This window comes from Acomys russatus, chromosome 7 (assembly GCF_903995435.1).
Source record: "Acomys russatus chromosome 7, mAcoRus1.1, whole genome shotgun sequence".
Taxonomy (NCBI): domain Eukaryota; kingdom Metazoa; phylum Chordata; class Mammalia; order Rodentia; family Muridae; genus Acomys; species Acomys russatus.
In genome coordinates, this window is record NC_067143.1 from 51,344,252 (window position 1) to 51,358,614 (window position 14,363).

Genomic DNA, 14,363 nt, shown 5'->3' on the forward strand with positions numbered 1-14,363 from the left:
ACCCAAGGACATCTCAGCACCTTCGTCCTCACCTTCTCCATGCCTCGCCCACCGCTGGCCTCGTGTTCCGTCGCGGTCAACCCAGGCCCCCCGCGTCTCTCCCTCCAACCTGGTTCCCAAGCGGCCGGCTCCCACCGGCTGCGCACCGCTTTCATTGTCCTCCAGCCGCATCAGTCCACGCTCAGCAGAGTTCCGCCCCCTCTCCACTCTCCCATTGGCTATTGCTGCCCAACCGAGCGGGGACCCGCCTGGCAGAGTCTCGCACGCCCCGCCCTTGCCCGAGGCCCGGCCAGGGGCGGGGGCTCTGTTGGCCCCACCCTCTGGGGGCGAGGCCAGGCTCTCAGGCTCTCGGGCGCTGCCTCGGCGAGCCTCGGCTTGGCTCGGCTCGGCTCGGTTTGCAGCTCGGGTGGGGGTAGGCAGCTAGTGTGACAGCGGCGGTGGCAGAGGCTGCGGCGCGGGGCTGAGCAAGCGGCGAAGGCAGAGCCGGTAAGAGGAGGAAGTGAAGCGGCGACCCGGAGCTCCGGAGTCCGCTGCGGGAGCAGGTCCGCCCAGATTTGCAGAGTGAGGCGCGTCGGGACCTGGGCAGACTTCTTCGCGGTGCTCCGGCCGCTGGCGCCCCGCCTGCTCTGCCCTGCCCTGCTGGTCTGAGCCCCGCATTCCGCGCCTGGACTTTCCCCAGCCCCGTGGTCCCGAGCTGCTGGGACATTCGAGCCCCGGCCTTGATCCGGAGCTCCGAGACGGGACGCGCCCCATTACACTGACCCATCTCCACCCGAGTATCCTCCGCCCCCGGGTCGGCGCAAGGTGGCCCCAGCTCTCGGACCTGAGTGTAGAGGAGCCGGGACGTCCACCGGCCTCCGGGAGAACCAAATCTTCAGCTGCCTTGGACCGGACTGCTCCGGACTTGAAACTGTACTGGCGCCGCCAGGGTCCAGAGCACCGTGAGTGGTCCCAAGCTGGCAGGACAGTCAGACTGAACCCCTGGGCTCGTGCCATGAGCCGGAGCTGCCACCTCTCCGCTCTAGGTTAAGGACTTGGGAGTGTTTGTCCCAAGGAGAGAACACAGGGGCTTCTCCTGCTCCAGTCTCCAGCGAGCCGAGGTTGCAGGTGAGAGCCCGGATGCGCTGCGGGAGCTGTCCCGGGAGCCTAGAGTCAGGGCCCGGGTCAGCGGAGGGCGTGGAGGGGACACAGGCAGAAAGTCAACTGTTTAGGAGAGGGCGCCCGAAAGATAGTAGAGAGAAGCCGGCACTTAGTGAGTGCCCATTGTGTGCAGGTCCGAGCCCCACCCTTGCCCAGATCGTTTCTTATCCAAAGCTGGGAGCTACCTCTGAGATAAAGGCTGTTGTGTATTGTTTTGGGTGAGGACCCACGGGGGAAACTGAAGAGTGACAAACCTGAGGACCTCTGCTCTCCATGCTCAGGGTTAGACCAGGGAGAAGGGAGAAGATAAAGAGGGGAAGAGCAAAGGGGGAGGGGGAGGGAAAGGAAGTGGGTAGCCTGCAAACGAGAGATTGACAAAGTGGGAGCCTCTAGGGCATCCGAATCCAAGCACCTAGAAACTCAAGAGGTACTTCTTACCAGCCGCTCTTGGACCATGGGCATGCCATCTCCTAGGAAAGATGACCAGCCTTGAGGGCAGAGGTGTGAAGCTTCCCAGTTCCAAAAGATCTCTTTCTGGAGTCCAGGCTAGAGGCACTACCTGCTTCCCAAAGTCAGTGTCCCCGAGCTACTGAAGTACTCTTATCTGTTGAGGGGTGGGTGGGCGGGGGTGAGAACTCACGATATTGGTCCCCAAGCCACAGCCACGTGGAAACTGGAGTTGTGGCCCCTCAGAACTCACCCACCTTCCCTTCACATTATAAACGGAACACTGAAGGCTTGGGGGGAGCACTGTGGCTCCAGGTGCTAAAGCCAGTGAGTGGTTGAACCAGAAGCAGACCTGAAAAGAGTTTCCAAGATCCTCTCCCCTTCCAGTTCACACCTTTTGGGTTTGTGGCTGTGGTTTCTCTACCCCCAATGTGAGGTTGGGAGGACCATGTGTGAAGCTGCAAGGAGTGTGTGTGTGTGTGTGTGTGTGTTTGGAGCTGGGGCTCAAAGCCTGACCTCAGTGTCTCTGCGCTGTAAGACTGTTCTGGCCCAGCAGAAAACTTCAAAGGTCTTAAAGGGATGCCAGGGCTGGGGACACAGTCCAGGTGTCTTGACTCCCAGGCAGAAGTTTCTTCCGCTGCTGCCTCTGGATCTGTGTAGGAGAAGGGTGTTGTGAAAGAGCACTTGGCACAGACTCTGTGGGCTCTTGTTCTGGGTGGGGAGGGGGAGGCATATGGCCTTGGTCTAGGCTCTGTGGCCTTGGCTGGGACTAGTTAACCTTTGTTTTGCTGGGCTCCCTAGAGACTGGGAAATTACCTCGGAAAGCCCCCCACCCCCCAGGAGATGGAGCAGGGACTTAAAGACTAGAACCCTTCCTCCACCTCAGCCCGAGGATTCGAATCCTTATAATAATCCTTGCATCTAAACAGAGCTTCCTTTTGATGAACTAATTTCACACCTGTGATCTCATTTCACTGTGTGCTGGAAAGAGCATGCTGGAAAGAGTTGGGAACCTCAGTTGAGGCAGAGCAAGGGGGTTGGGAGAAGCCTCCTTCTGATGTCTCAATCTGTGAAGTGGGGTCAAAGCACTGTGTTGCCTGCTCAGATAACGAGAGGGTCCCATAGGCAAACTGTGGGGTGCTAAGTAAGGAGTTTGTGGAGCTTGCCCAATATGAGCTTGTTATTTGAGGCTACCTTGTGTGACTCAGGCCTGCTGAGTTTGCTTCAGGAACTATTTGAGTGTCAACTGTCTGCCAAGTGTTGTAGAAATTACACAGATGGGCTAAGTGGCAGACGGGAGCCCAAGTGACCAGTGGTCAGTAACGAACCTATCCTGCCTCCTGACCACAGACAGCCATGGTACCTTCTGAGCCCTCTGCTTCTCTGTGAGAGTGGAACAGCTCTCCCACCAAGATCAACTGAGCTACAGATATAACACAGTGCCTAGCCACCATCCATGTCCTTCCCTAGGGAGAAAGAAAACTAGAGTTTTGACCAGGAAGTCTGGAAAATCCTCAGATTTGAGGTTGGAACACAGGTGACCATTGTAGGCTGAGAAACTTCAGCTTGCTCAGCAAGGGTTCCCCGGGCAGGTCAGACTCCCTTGTGCCACCTCCCCTACTTAAAAAGCTTTCTAGAATCTACTTGGGGACACTGGTGAGGAACTCTGGATTCTAACAGTCCTCACACCCACTGTGGCTTCCTGTGGGGCAGGAGCTAGTGTCCGTTCCCCTTTGGCCCATTGTCTGGCCTCCCTAAGCACAGGGTGCAATGAATAATTTATCATTCCCCTCACTGGGAGGCAGGCTAGGGAAATAGCACACTCTGCTGCGCTTCCGCCCCACCAGAGGAGGCCAGTGGCTCCTGTTTGTGCCTCCATCTGTGTTGTGCTTTGTGTGTGTGTGTGTGTGTGTGTGTGTGTGTGTGTGTGTGTGTGTAGGAGGAAGGATGGAGCAGGACAAGGAGAGAGGGACCTGTCATTTTCCCATTCTCTTAGCTCTCTACTGTTGTGGGAGCAGGGTTACCTATAGGCAACAAGGGGAACCAAGTAGCTGCAGGTCTCTGATTCCAGACATGTGCAGGAAGGGGGTGGGGGTTGCAGGGAGTGGCTAGGCAGGTCCTCAAGGAGTTCTGTTTGTCCTACCTGCTCACAGTGAGACTGGAGGCCAAGACATCTGACCATCCATGGCCACTATTTCTCCTCTCTGTAAAACTAGCATAGTGAGGCTGGTTCAAGTTCATTTATGGGAGACCACAGGGTCACATAAGTAAAACACTGGGCAGGAACGGTAGTCAGTAAAGGACTGCGTCACAGGAATGAAATGGTATGGTAGGTGCAGGGGTGAGGGAATTCTGGAGCAGTACCATGGGGGTAGTGATCCAGGATCAGAGAGGGCTGAGCAATCAGGTGGGAGAGGAGAGGAGGCCCTGTTTAGAGCCCCTCTGGGACAGGGGGACCAGACCAGGCCTTGGGTGTGGCCTTTGCAGCCATAGCCACTAAGGGGGCCTCAGGCTCCTTGTTCATAACTATCTATTCAGCACACCATGTGTGACCACCCAGCCACCCTTTTGCTTGTGGGATAGTCTGGGTCACATCCCTGCCCCTTCTCTGCACACTCTCTCTGCTTCGGCTCCCTTTGAGTCACAGACCCCACCCACAGATGTTGTCCACAGAGGTTGTCCACCCCTCTGGGATGCTGTCTGTGGATGTTTAACACTTCACAGTAAACATATCATGATAAAAGTAATAACATCTTACAGTTTAGGAATCGCACGTGCATCCAATCCTAGAGCGGCCGATGTTTGTTCTAGCCGATGCCCTCCGCTACTTAGGATTGGCTGCACAGTGCGCTGAGCACTTTAGACACTGTCCATCACAGTAGCTCTGCACAGCGCTGCTTTTTTCCTAGGGACTGGAGCTCAGAGAGGTACTCTGTCTTGCCTAAATTTCTATAGCTAAACACCATGGACCAGAGAGTCTGACCTGTATCTATTTGAATTGGAAATCTGTGCTCCTCTCTGTTGCCGAATGGACACTTGGCCAGCTTTTAGGAGATGTGCTATGCCCTCAGTTCCACCCAGTACCTCGAAAGCATTCTTTGCATGTGACGAGCCTAGCCTTGAGCCAAGGAAGGAACCCTGGCCTTGGGCTCTGTGCTGGCTCGCTGGGTATATTGCTTTCAGTGAGTCAGCCCCCCTGTGTCTTGTTTAGTGTCCCAGCACCCCATGTCTCAGGTCTTCTGCAGTGTCCTTCATGACCCTGGCAGGAGGAAGAGGTCACAGCACAGGGCTAAAGGATGTGGTGGGACAGGCAGCTGTGATTTTGGCCTAGCCGATATCTGGGCCAGGAGCACTGTGGTCCCTTGAAGGAGGGTGGTGGCCTGGGCTGCAGGCAGCATGGTCATTAGCTATGATTGAGAGCTGGCGGGGTTAGGCCAGGTTGGCAGGACTAGAGGCCAGCTGGCCGAGCCACTATGGGGTCACGGGCAGGACAGCTGGCTTCTCCTTGCTTTGCTGCCTGTAGGACGCCAGGGTTTTGTGGGCCACAGTTTACCTGCTGTTCTGTTGTGGTTAGGGGAGCTTGGGAGAGTCCTTCCAGACATGGAGATGTCTCTTCCCAGAAGCCCTTGGGACTCCTCTCAAGCAGGTAGAACCCAGCCCTCCTCTGCTGTTCACTGACTAGACTAGGGAGATGGGGTTGGTCTGTCTGCTTGCTGGCCAGCTTGCAGAGCCCCTCCCCCAAAGCCCATCATTGTGTTTGGCACAAGGTAGCTGTCCTAGGACAGAGGTGGCAAGCGGCCCTTGGCACAAGTCTTTCAACTCTGGCACCCATTTTCTTACCTATAAGGTGAGCGGAGCCAGGCATGGTGGTGCATGCCTTTAATCCCAGCACTCGGGAGGCAGAGGCAAGTGGATCACTGTGAGTTCAAGGCCAGCCTGGTCTACAAAGCGAGTCCAGGATGGCCAAGATAAAACCAACCCCCCCCCAAACAAAACAAAACAAAACAAAAAAACAAAAACAAAAGAAAGAAAGAAAGATGAGTGGATAATAGCAATGTAAGAAACTTAGTGAGGTGCAGAGAGTGGGTACCTGATAAGTACCTTTGCCTATGTGGCCTCATGAACGAGTGACTCTGTCAAGAAGCTACCTGAAGGGCCCAGTGACTGGGCATGGCAGGGGGTACTTCCTGGAGGAGGCTCTTGAGTGAATTCAGATGGGTGATGCTGCTCCCCATCCCCTTCCAGGGAGCGAACATGTGTAAGCATGGGCAGAGAGTTGTTGGCTTGGGAGGAACCTTGAGCTGGGCCTGGGGCAAGAATAGGACTGAGATGCCTGGGACCTGGGTGTCTCCTCTCAAACCCTGTGCAGCAGCAGTAATCTGATTGGGACAAGCTTTTGGGGTCCAGCCAATAGATACAAAACAGGCATGAATCTTTTTTTTTTTTTTAAACAGGGAGATAGCTTTACACCATTCTTCATCCACTGGCAGGTGATACCACTGGAGACCGTGCCTGTGAGGGAAACATACTGACCACAGGTAAACATGTGAGTGCCAAGCTGAAGAGCGATTCCCTGAGGCTGGGCTGGTTCCTATGTGGGCGTGCGGCTGGGGCAAGTCACCCCAATCTGTAAAATGGGGCTCATTATGTCACCTCCTTCCCAGGGCTATTGTGAAGATGACATAGATCCTCCGCAGAAGGTGCTGGAAAGGCCCAGTACAGCTTGGGGTTTGGCTTGGAGGTAGAGCACCTACCTACTAAATATGCCCAAAGCTCTGGGTTCAGCCCCCAGCCCCATACATGCACACACAAAGCCCTAGCACATAATAAGGACTCAGCGAATGGTGAATAATTGGTTCTTGTCTGTGTCGCCAGCACTGCCGAGCAGGTCACAGAGAGGGAACAGGTGCTTCAAAGAGGGTGTTGGAATGGATCCCAGGCAAAGGGCAGTTGCTCTGCAGTATGAATGAACAGCCTGGGAAGGAGAGGAGGACACAGAAGCAATGACATTGCAGAATGTGACTAGGTAGGCCAGGCCTGGGCTGCCCAGGGAAGGATCCAGAAAGGCTTCCTGGAGGCAGTGCTTCTGAGCTGGCCTTATGTCTTCCTTCCTAAGGTAGCCAGGACCTCTACTCTTTACAGGCCGCCCTCCCATTCATCCCTTGCCACCTCTCCATCCACAATAGGAGGGCCGTAGGCAGGTAGGCAGGAAGTATATATAAGCTGCTCATCCAAGAGGCCTAGCTTCTCCCAGGCTGAGGGCCAAATTGATAGGTGTGCTTGGAGCTGTTTTATCTTCTGGCTCCCAAAGTAACCAGTCACAGTGTGGGGTCCCTGGCTTTCCCCCTGTAGCTGCCTAGCTTGTGAATGAATGGGCTGTGAGGAAAAAGTGCCCTAGCTGCGGGGTGCATGACTCTAATCCCAGTTCTCAGGAGGCAGAGGCAGGCAGATCCCTGTGAGCTCAAGGCCAGTTTGGTCTACAGTGTGAGTTCCAGGACAGCCATGCTTCTGTAGAGAGATCCTGTCTCAAAAAAACAAAACAAGCAAACAAACAAAAAACAGCATCAACAACAAACCGAAAGAAAAAGAGAAAAAAAAGAAAGAAAGAAAAAGAAAAAGTGCCCCCCCAAAAAAGATCTTACTCTCCCAGGCAAGATGCTCAAAAAGAAAATTCTTTCCTACTTAAAGAGGATCAGGGCCCCTCCCCCACCCCCAAGAACCGTAAAGAAGCTCAGCCAGAAGCACCATGTGCTCAGGGCACCTGTGTTTGTCTTCGTTAGAATTGGCTATGAAGGTTGAGGACACTCTTCCCCTTGGAACATGGGGTTAGAATACTAAATCCCTTAAGAGGTTCCCAAGGTGGGTGTGGCTGCAGGAGCTCGTGCCCTTCTGAGAAGCTCTCTGAAGCTTGGGAAAAGCCTGGGCTCATGGTTCCTGAGGCGAGGACTGGGCTCAGTTAGCAGAGCTTCAGGACATTTCAGTGTGGGGCATCTGAGGCCCACCTGTGGTCTCCACACGCTGCCTGAAGCTTCATCCCACAAAGCTGCCCGTTTGAGGAGCAGCTCCAGTCCACACTCCCTGACCTGGGGCCTCCCTGAGCAGAGAAGTGACAGGTGGGAAGACCTTCCATCTGATAGACTTTGCTCCCCTGGTGTCTTTTTCCAGCCTTTGTTTCCTCATCTGAATAGAAATAATCTTTGTCTAAGATGAAGCCACGCATGGAATGTGAGTGCCTGACACGTTATGTCACCAGTGTGCAGTAAAAGGTCATAGCAGTAGCAGCAGCAGAGCCAGGCTGAGCTCAGTCCCTGGAGTCCCTGTCCTGGCCACCTGCTTGTACCAGGTTTCTGGGAGTGGGGCTGGGTGTGAAAGAGTGAGTTCAAAGACTTGGGGCTCTTCCCATTTTCATCCTTTTTTATTTATTTTAATGTGTATGAGTGTTTTGTCTGCTTGTATGTCTATGTGTCACATGCATGCCTGGTCCTCTCAGAGGCCAGAAGAGGATGTCAGGTCCCCTGGTACTGGAGTTACAGACAGTTGTGAGCTGCCATGTAGGTGCTGGGAATCAAACCCTAGTCCTCTGGAAGAGCAGGCCGTATTTTTAACCACCAAGCCACCTCTCTGGCCCCCGCATTGTCTCCCTTCTCCGTAAGTGATCGTCAGCACTCCGTTTGCTTGGTTTTGTTTTAGTGGTCAAAGTGTCAGGCTCCCTGTAACAATGGAGCCTTGTCTGAGTGAGTCTGCTTGTTTTCCAGCTGGGACACCCGACTGCCCCGCCCACCAGGTCCTGGTCCCACCTGGGAGAACTGGAGAGTGTCAGAGGGGTGTTTTGTTTTCCAGTGAGGGGAGGGTGTCTAGGGGACATCAGAGGCCTTCGTGAACACCCTCGCCAGCGGTTGACCCCACTGACGTCAAGCCCCTGTTATTGGCAGCCAAAGCAATCCAACAATTGTCATTCAGGGTGAAACCCATGAGCTTAGAAGACACCAAAACTTGCACTTTTAGTCTGGGCTTTGTCACTTACTCCAAGGTGACAATGGGCGAGTCATTTTGTCTTTGAGCAGAGCTTTTCTATGTGAATGAAACTGTTAGGGAGTCAAGCTCAGCCTGCTAGTGTAGTAAGCTGGCGAGGGGGTGGGGGGGAGGGATGGAGTCGGGAGGGGGGGATGGGGGGAGGGCAGCCCATGCCAAAGCACTTCGACTGCTAAAGTCCTCTCAAAGACAGGGTTCTGGGGTGACTTCCTCTCCATCTCTGCCTCCCCCAGCAAGTCAGGATGAATGTGGCTTCCAGCAAACCCTTGCATTATCTCTCAGTGGATGAGGTTCATGAAGACACTGGCGTGGCAGGTGCATAGAGCCCTCCGCGCGCAAGCTCAAAGCTAGCCCTGCGGGGGCCATGTTCAATGTTCCCTAGAGCTGATGGTTGCCACCACTAGTCTCTGACCCTTATTCAGGTGCCAGTCTCCTGGAGGCCAGTAAGGGAATATGGAACCTACAGACTATGGTAGAGAGTCCTCATTGGTAATGTGTGGGGGAGCATATGGGGTAGCTTTCAAGCGGGGAACAGGTGGCATAATGTAAAGATCTGAGTCTGGACTTGGGAGGAAGCCTGGCTAAGAGACACTACAGGAGATGTGCTGGTGTCTGCAGAGCTTAGCCTGACCAGCCTGGAACCCAGAGCCTTTGCGGTCAGTCATCAGGGAGCATCTGCATCCCATCCCTGCCCCTGCCTCCCAGCTCACACCTGGGCATCAGTGACAAGAGGAGCGCTGCTGTGTCGATGCTCAGAGCAGAGTCCTGTGGAGGGAGGAGTGTGGCCCATAGCATCCGTCCTCATTTTCAGTCCCACCTCTGCCTCTTTGAGTGGAGCGGAAAGACATCGAGCTAACCACGAAGCCTGGCTGAGCCTTAGCAGCATCCCCCGTGAGACCACGGTTGGCAACGATCACTGTCCACACTGTCCGAAGGTAAAAGGACATAATGGATAAGACAGCATCTTGTACGTCCCAGGAAGTTCTACAGCCACCCTTGCCCAACTCTCCTTCTCTGTGTCATCCTTAATGCCCGTCCAGGAAGTTCTTTCTAGCATCTAACTGAAGTCCATTTGTTCTGCAGCTGGAATCCTTTTCATCTTGCCTGGGGACTGTGCAGAGGCAGACTGAGCCCCTCCTCCATCCTAATGTGCCCAGCAGTAGCTGCAGGGAGGCAGGGAACAGCACAACGGGGACTGTTGGTTTTCACCCTGGAGCTTGGGGTCCCAGCAGTCGATAGCAGAGCCAGGGTGGGGGGTATGTGTGTGAATTGTCTTAACTGCTCACCCTCCAAAAGGTGTGCTTCTGTGGCAAGGAGGAGGCCTGGAATGAGCTAGAAGCATGCATGTTGGCAGCTGCCTGTCTTGCCTGTATGGCACGAGGCTACTTAGCAACCTCTTTCATCCATAAGGGCCTTAGAGGGCATCTGTATTCTGGGGCCCAGGTCTCGCTAGTGAAGACATGCAATTGAGCTTCATGGCCATTTTCTTACTACTGTTGGGCCCCAGACCAACCTGAGTGTGGGGTAGGAAGAGGGCTGTGGCTCTCCAGTGACTGGCGGTGGTCAGATCTGAATAATTCATTATTCAGGCTGACGCTCCAAGGGGTGGCCCTGGGTCTAAGGTCAGTTGGGGGTTCCTGATGGGATTCCAGGCAGGGTGGTGTCTCCCTCCACAAACCAGGCAATGGCCAGCGTGGTGCTCTTGGGCCTGCTCACCCAGCTAACTCAGCACAGAAGCCTGTACGCTTTCGCTTTGGTGGGACCACCCTATCTGCTGTGTCTTCAATCCCTGCAAGGGGGAGACCAGAAAGAGGCTCAGTGAAGCCAGTTCAAGGATTGGCTAGAGATCCCACAGTCTGTCGGAGCGGTTGGGAGGGATCCTAGAGAGTCTTCCCTGCCACCTAGACCAAGCAGGGTCCTCTAGGTGATTGACAGGGATGGAGCACAGGATAGGCAGGTGGTTGTAAACTGAGTGGCCCCATCTTGGGGAGCTGGGGATCAGGCAGGACTCTGCTTTGTTGGTAATGGGGGAGACGCTGTAGGGACCCCAGGAGTATGGTTTACTCTCCCTGGGAGGCAACTGGCCAAGAAACTCAGGCATTTTGGGTCTGGACAGTTCTGCAAGCCTTGGGAACTTAAGCATCACTAGGGACTCAAGATTCCTTCCTGTTGCCTTGGACACACACCGGTGTAGCCATGCAAAGCATTAGCATTGCAGTGCCTCTGAATTCCCCACAGTCTGTGAGGAGCATTTGTTAGGGAGACAGCGAAGGTAGGTTCTAGAAACAGACCTGCCCAGGACTCTACCGTGACTTCCACCTCCTGGTGGACCTCATATTCCTCATCTGGGAAAGGGACAGTCTTCTCACACAGAGCTAGAGAACCCATGCTAGCTATGTGAGTCAAGTGAGAGACGGCTTCTCCTGTGCCTGGTGCAGTTTGTGTGTGCGCATGTGCGAGCGCCCACATGTGTTTTTCCATCGGCCTCACTTTACTGATGAAAGGATAGAGCCAAAGAAAGGTGCTTGCCTGAGGACACTCAGCGATGTGGTTTGATCCTCCAGGCTTTTTGAGTCTGTGGGAGGTTTTTGTTTACTTTTCTGCCAAAACCTTGCTTTCACCCTCAAGTGAACTGCTGCCTCGTTTACTCAGAACCTTCTGAGTGTGATACCGTTGCCTGTCGTGGCCTCTTGTCCACGGGGCCAAGCAGGACTTGCCTGGGACATAGTAGCTACTTCCAAAATGTCTCATGCATGAGTATGCCAAATGGTGTAGGTGCACGGAGCTGTCTTGCAGGTGATGAAGGCCGGTGCCCTGCTCAAAGGCCTCCTCTGCTCATTGTATCCGTAAAACAGTTTGCATAGTTAGGGGATGGAACCTTTAGGAAAGGGAGTCATCGTCTTGCAGGGATGGGCCTTACGGAACTTGCCTGCTTTGCCAAGTGCCTACTCCCATGACTGGACCAGCTCAGCTCTCTGTTCTGGCTCTGGCCTCCCATCCTGTCACCCTGCTGTCCTCGTGAACCTGCCTCCCTTCTCCCCTGTGCTTGTCTGAGTGTCTTTTCTAACTGGCTGGTCTTATGAGCCTTCGTTCATTCATTCCTATCCTGTCAGCCACTGGTGCCCTGGGCCTTGCTGAGAACTCCATCCATCTTGGTTAGGGACTCCTGCAGTGGCCACGCCCTTCTGGCAGAAGACATGGAAATCTGGATGCACAGAGCGAACGCTGGCACCAGACTTCTGCCTCTGCTTGCCTCACCACCCTGAATCTCCACAACACTCTAGAGAGGAATCTCAGCCCCACTTTGCCAACGGTGGAGGCCTGGCCCAGCAGGCCAAAATCCCTGCGTCACAGCCAGCTCACATCTCTGCCCATCCTTGACCATCTCCTTTCTCTGTATTCTATTTGCAGGCTGTACAATGCCACCTTCTTTTCTGCTTGTCACCAAGAACTGGTGGGAGGGGATGAGGTTAGACTATCTCCCTTTGTTTAAATCATCAGTTCAAGTGTGGCCTTTCCTGGACCCAGCCTCAGAGCATCCTATAACACACACACACACACACACACACACACACACACACACACACACACACACACAGAAACACACACTGTCCTGCCAGGGACTTGAATCAATCCCCAGTTGTGCTGTGGAGAGCCATAGTGCTTTGTATACCGTATAACTCAGAACCTTCTTGGGCCTTTTCCTGTGTTTCAGTGTACAGTTAGCCACTTCCAAACCCCTGATATTCTGTGTTGTGCTTTGTTTTTGAGACAGAGTCTCATATAATCAGGGCTGGCCTTGAACTCTAGGTCGGCCTGTGTCCACCTTCTAAGTGCTGTGATTTCAGGTATGCATTATCATGCCAGGCTCCCAGGCTTGTTTGGAGGACTGGAACCTGTGACAAGCAGCTTGGCAACTTGTCATCATGCTGTCTCGTACAGGAAGCCACAGAGCTCATTTCTTGGCTTGGGACTGCCTGGGTTCTGGAGACAATGGGGGCGCGGGGGGACACTGGTGCAAGATAGGCATGGCTGTAATGGTAGAGCTGCAGACTGCAGGACGCGTGGAAGGTAGAGATGTTTGGCTTCTTCATCCACCAATTGGACCTGCCTCAGGCACCGACCATGGGCCAGGCACACAGCCAGCCCCAGGAAACGCCAAGACACGTCTGACTAACAATCTTCCATTTCATTTCCCAGCCCATAAGGGTTTTTAAAAGAAAGACAAATACAAGCCTTAAAAGGAAGAAGCAAGGTTTTAATTGCTCCAGGTCGTGGTGGGTGGGTGGGCGGGTGACACATTCATTCTGTGTGGTGGAGCGGTACCTAGGCCCTGTTTAGTGTCAGGTCTCCCAGGAGCTATTGAGAACCAATTGCCCTGGGCAGGATTCACAGCTGCTGCAGGATGTCTGAGGAGTCAGGCTCAGTAAGGGAGGCACAGAAGAGGAGGGAAGGCAGAGAGCACAGGACGCTGTCTCCTGAGGGCCACTGCCCTGGACTCAGCATTGAGGGTGCATAGTGAGGTGCCACAGAGGAGAGATGTGGTGGGGGTGGGGTCTATGCAGTGTTCTCAGCAAAGTAACAGCTGAAGCAGGTGGCCGTGTGTGGGGATGCTAGAAGAGGCTGTAGACAATGAGAGCACAGGAGAAGCACTGGAAAGGCTAGTGGGTGGATAAGGAGTTTCCAAGTACCACTGAGTGGGTGTCTAGCTGACCAGGAGAGCCCTGAAGGTCAGGGCCAAGCCACACTCATCCCAGTGTCCCCAGCACTTGGCTAGTGCCCAGTTGACATGTGTGAACTGACTGAATCTTTAATCGGGTCCTTCTCCTCTGTGGACCTCAGGGCCTCTTATTGAGGTTAGGCAAGGTCGCTGGTAACTCCTTCCAAAGGCTGAAGGCTCTCAGGTGTTCTGGGCATGCTCACTTTTCCTCTAGTTGTGAGGCCCTCCAGGTTGCCCCAGCTGGGAGGGCTCAGAGGCCTGTGGGTTGCGTTAGCCACCTTGAACCAGCGAACTGCACTTTTGCCTTTCTTCCGCAGTTGGTTGCCGCTCTAATCACTTTCCTAAGGCCCCAGATCTCATGACAAAGCAGGGAGGAGTTGGAGAGGCAAGTTGAGCCAGGCTAGAAGGAGAGTTAGTGCATGCAGCTTGGTGCGGGGTTGGAACTCTGGAAGGTTCCCCAGTCTGCCATCTCAGGGTTTTTGCTCTGTTGAGTGAGGATAGGTAATAATAACTCCCACACGAGGCATTTGTGCTGATCTAGGAAGATAACGTGGATACACATTATAAACTGACTAAGGGGCTGGGGATGTAGCTCAGTTGGTAGAGTGCTTGCCTGGAAAGCCCTGGGCTCAATCCCCAACAGTGTATAAACCGGCCATAGTGGTACATACCTGCAATTAATCCGAATATTCAAGAGATAAAGACAGGAAGGTCAGAAATCTAAGTCATCCTTGACTCTGTAGTAAGTTTAAGTTCAGGCTGGACCAGGTCTCTGACTCAAAATAAATAAATACATATGTAGAATGTGTGTGTGTGTGTATATATATGTGTGTGTGTGTGTGTGTGTGTGTGTGTATATGTGTGTGTGTGTGTGTGTGTGTATACATATAGATAGATAGATATAGAGAGATGATAGATAGAGAGAGAGAGAGAGAGAGATAAACAAACTGATCTCCCATAACCAGCTGTGATCATCAATTGTCTGTATTGTTCATTTGTATAACCCCACCTCCCAGCCCTTTCT

At 53.7% G+C, this 14,363-nt stretch overlaps 2 protein-coding genes across 4 annotated transcripts in view; one reads left to right on the forward strand and one right to left on the reverse strand.

Moving 5' to 3' along the window:
• Serpinh1 (serpin family H member 1) overlaps positions 1 to 14,363 on the reverse strand; it is a 671,742-nt gene that overhangs the window by 33,852 nt on the left and 623,527 nt on the right. The window lies entirely within an intron of this gene.
• Gdpd5 (glycerophosphodiester phosphodiesterase domain containing 5) overlaps positions 331 to 14,363 on the forward strand; it is an 80,089-nt gene continuing 66,056 nt past the window's right edge. Inside the window, exon 1 of the mRNA XM_051149034.1 lies at positions 331 to 1,107. The gene's annotated coding sequence lies outside the window, so the exon portion shown is untranslated. The remainder of the gene's footprint in view (positions 1,108 to 14,363) is intronic.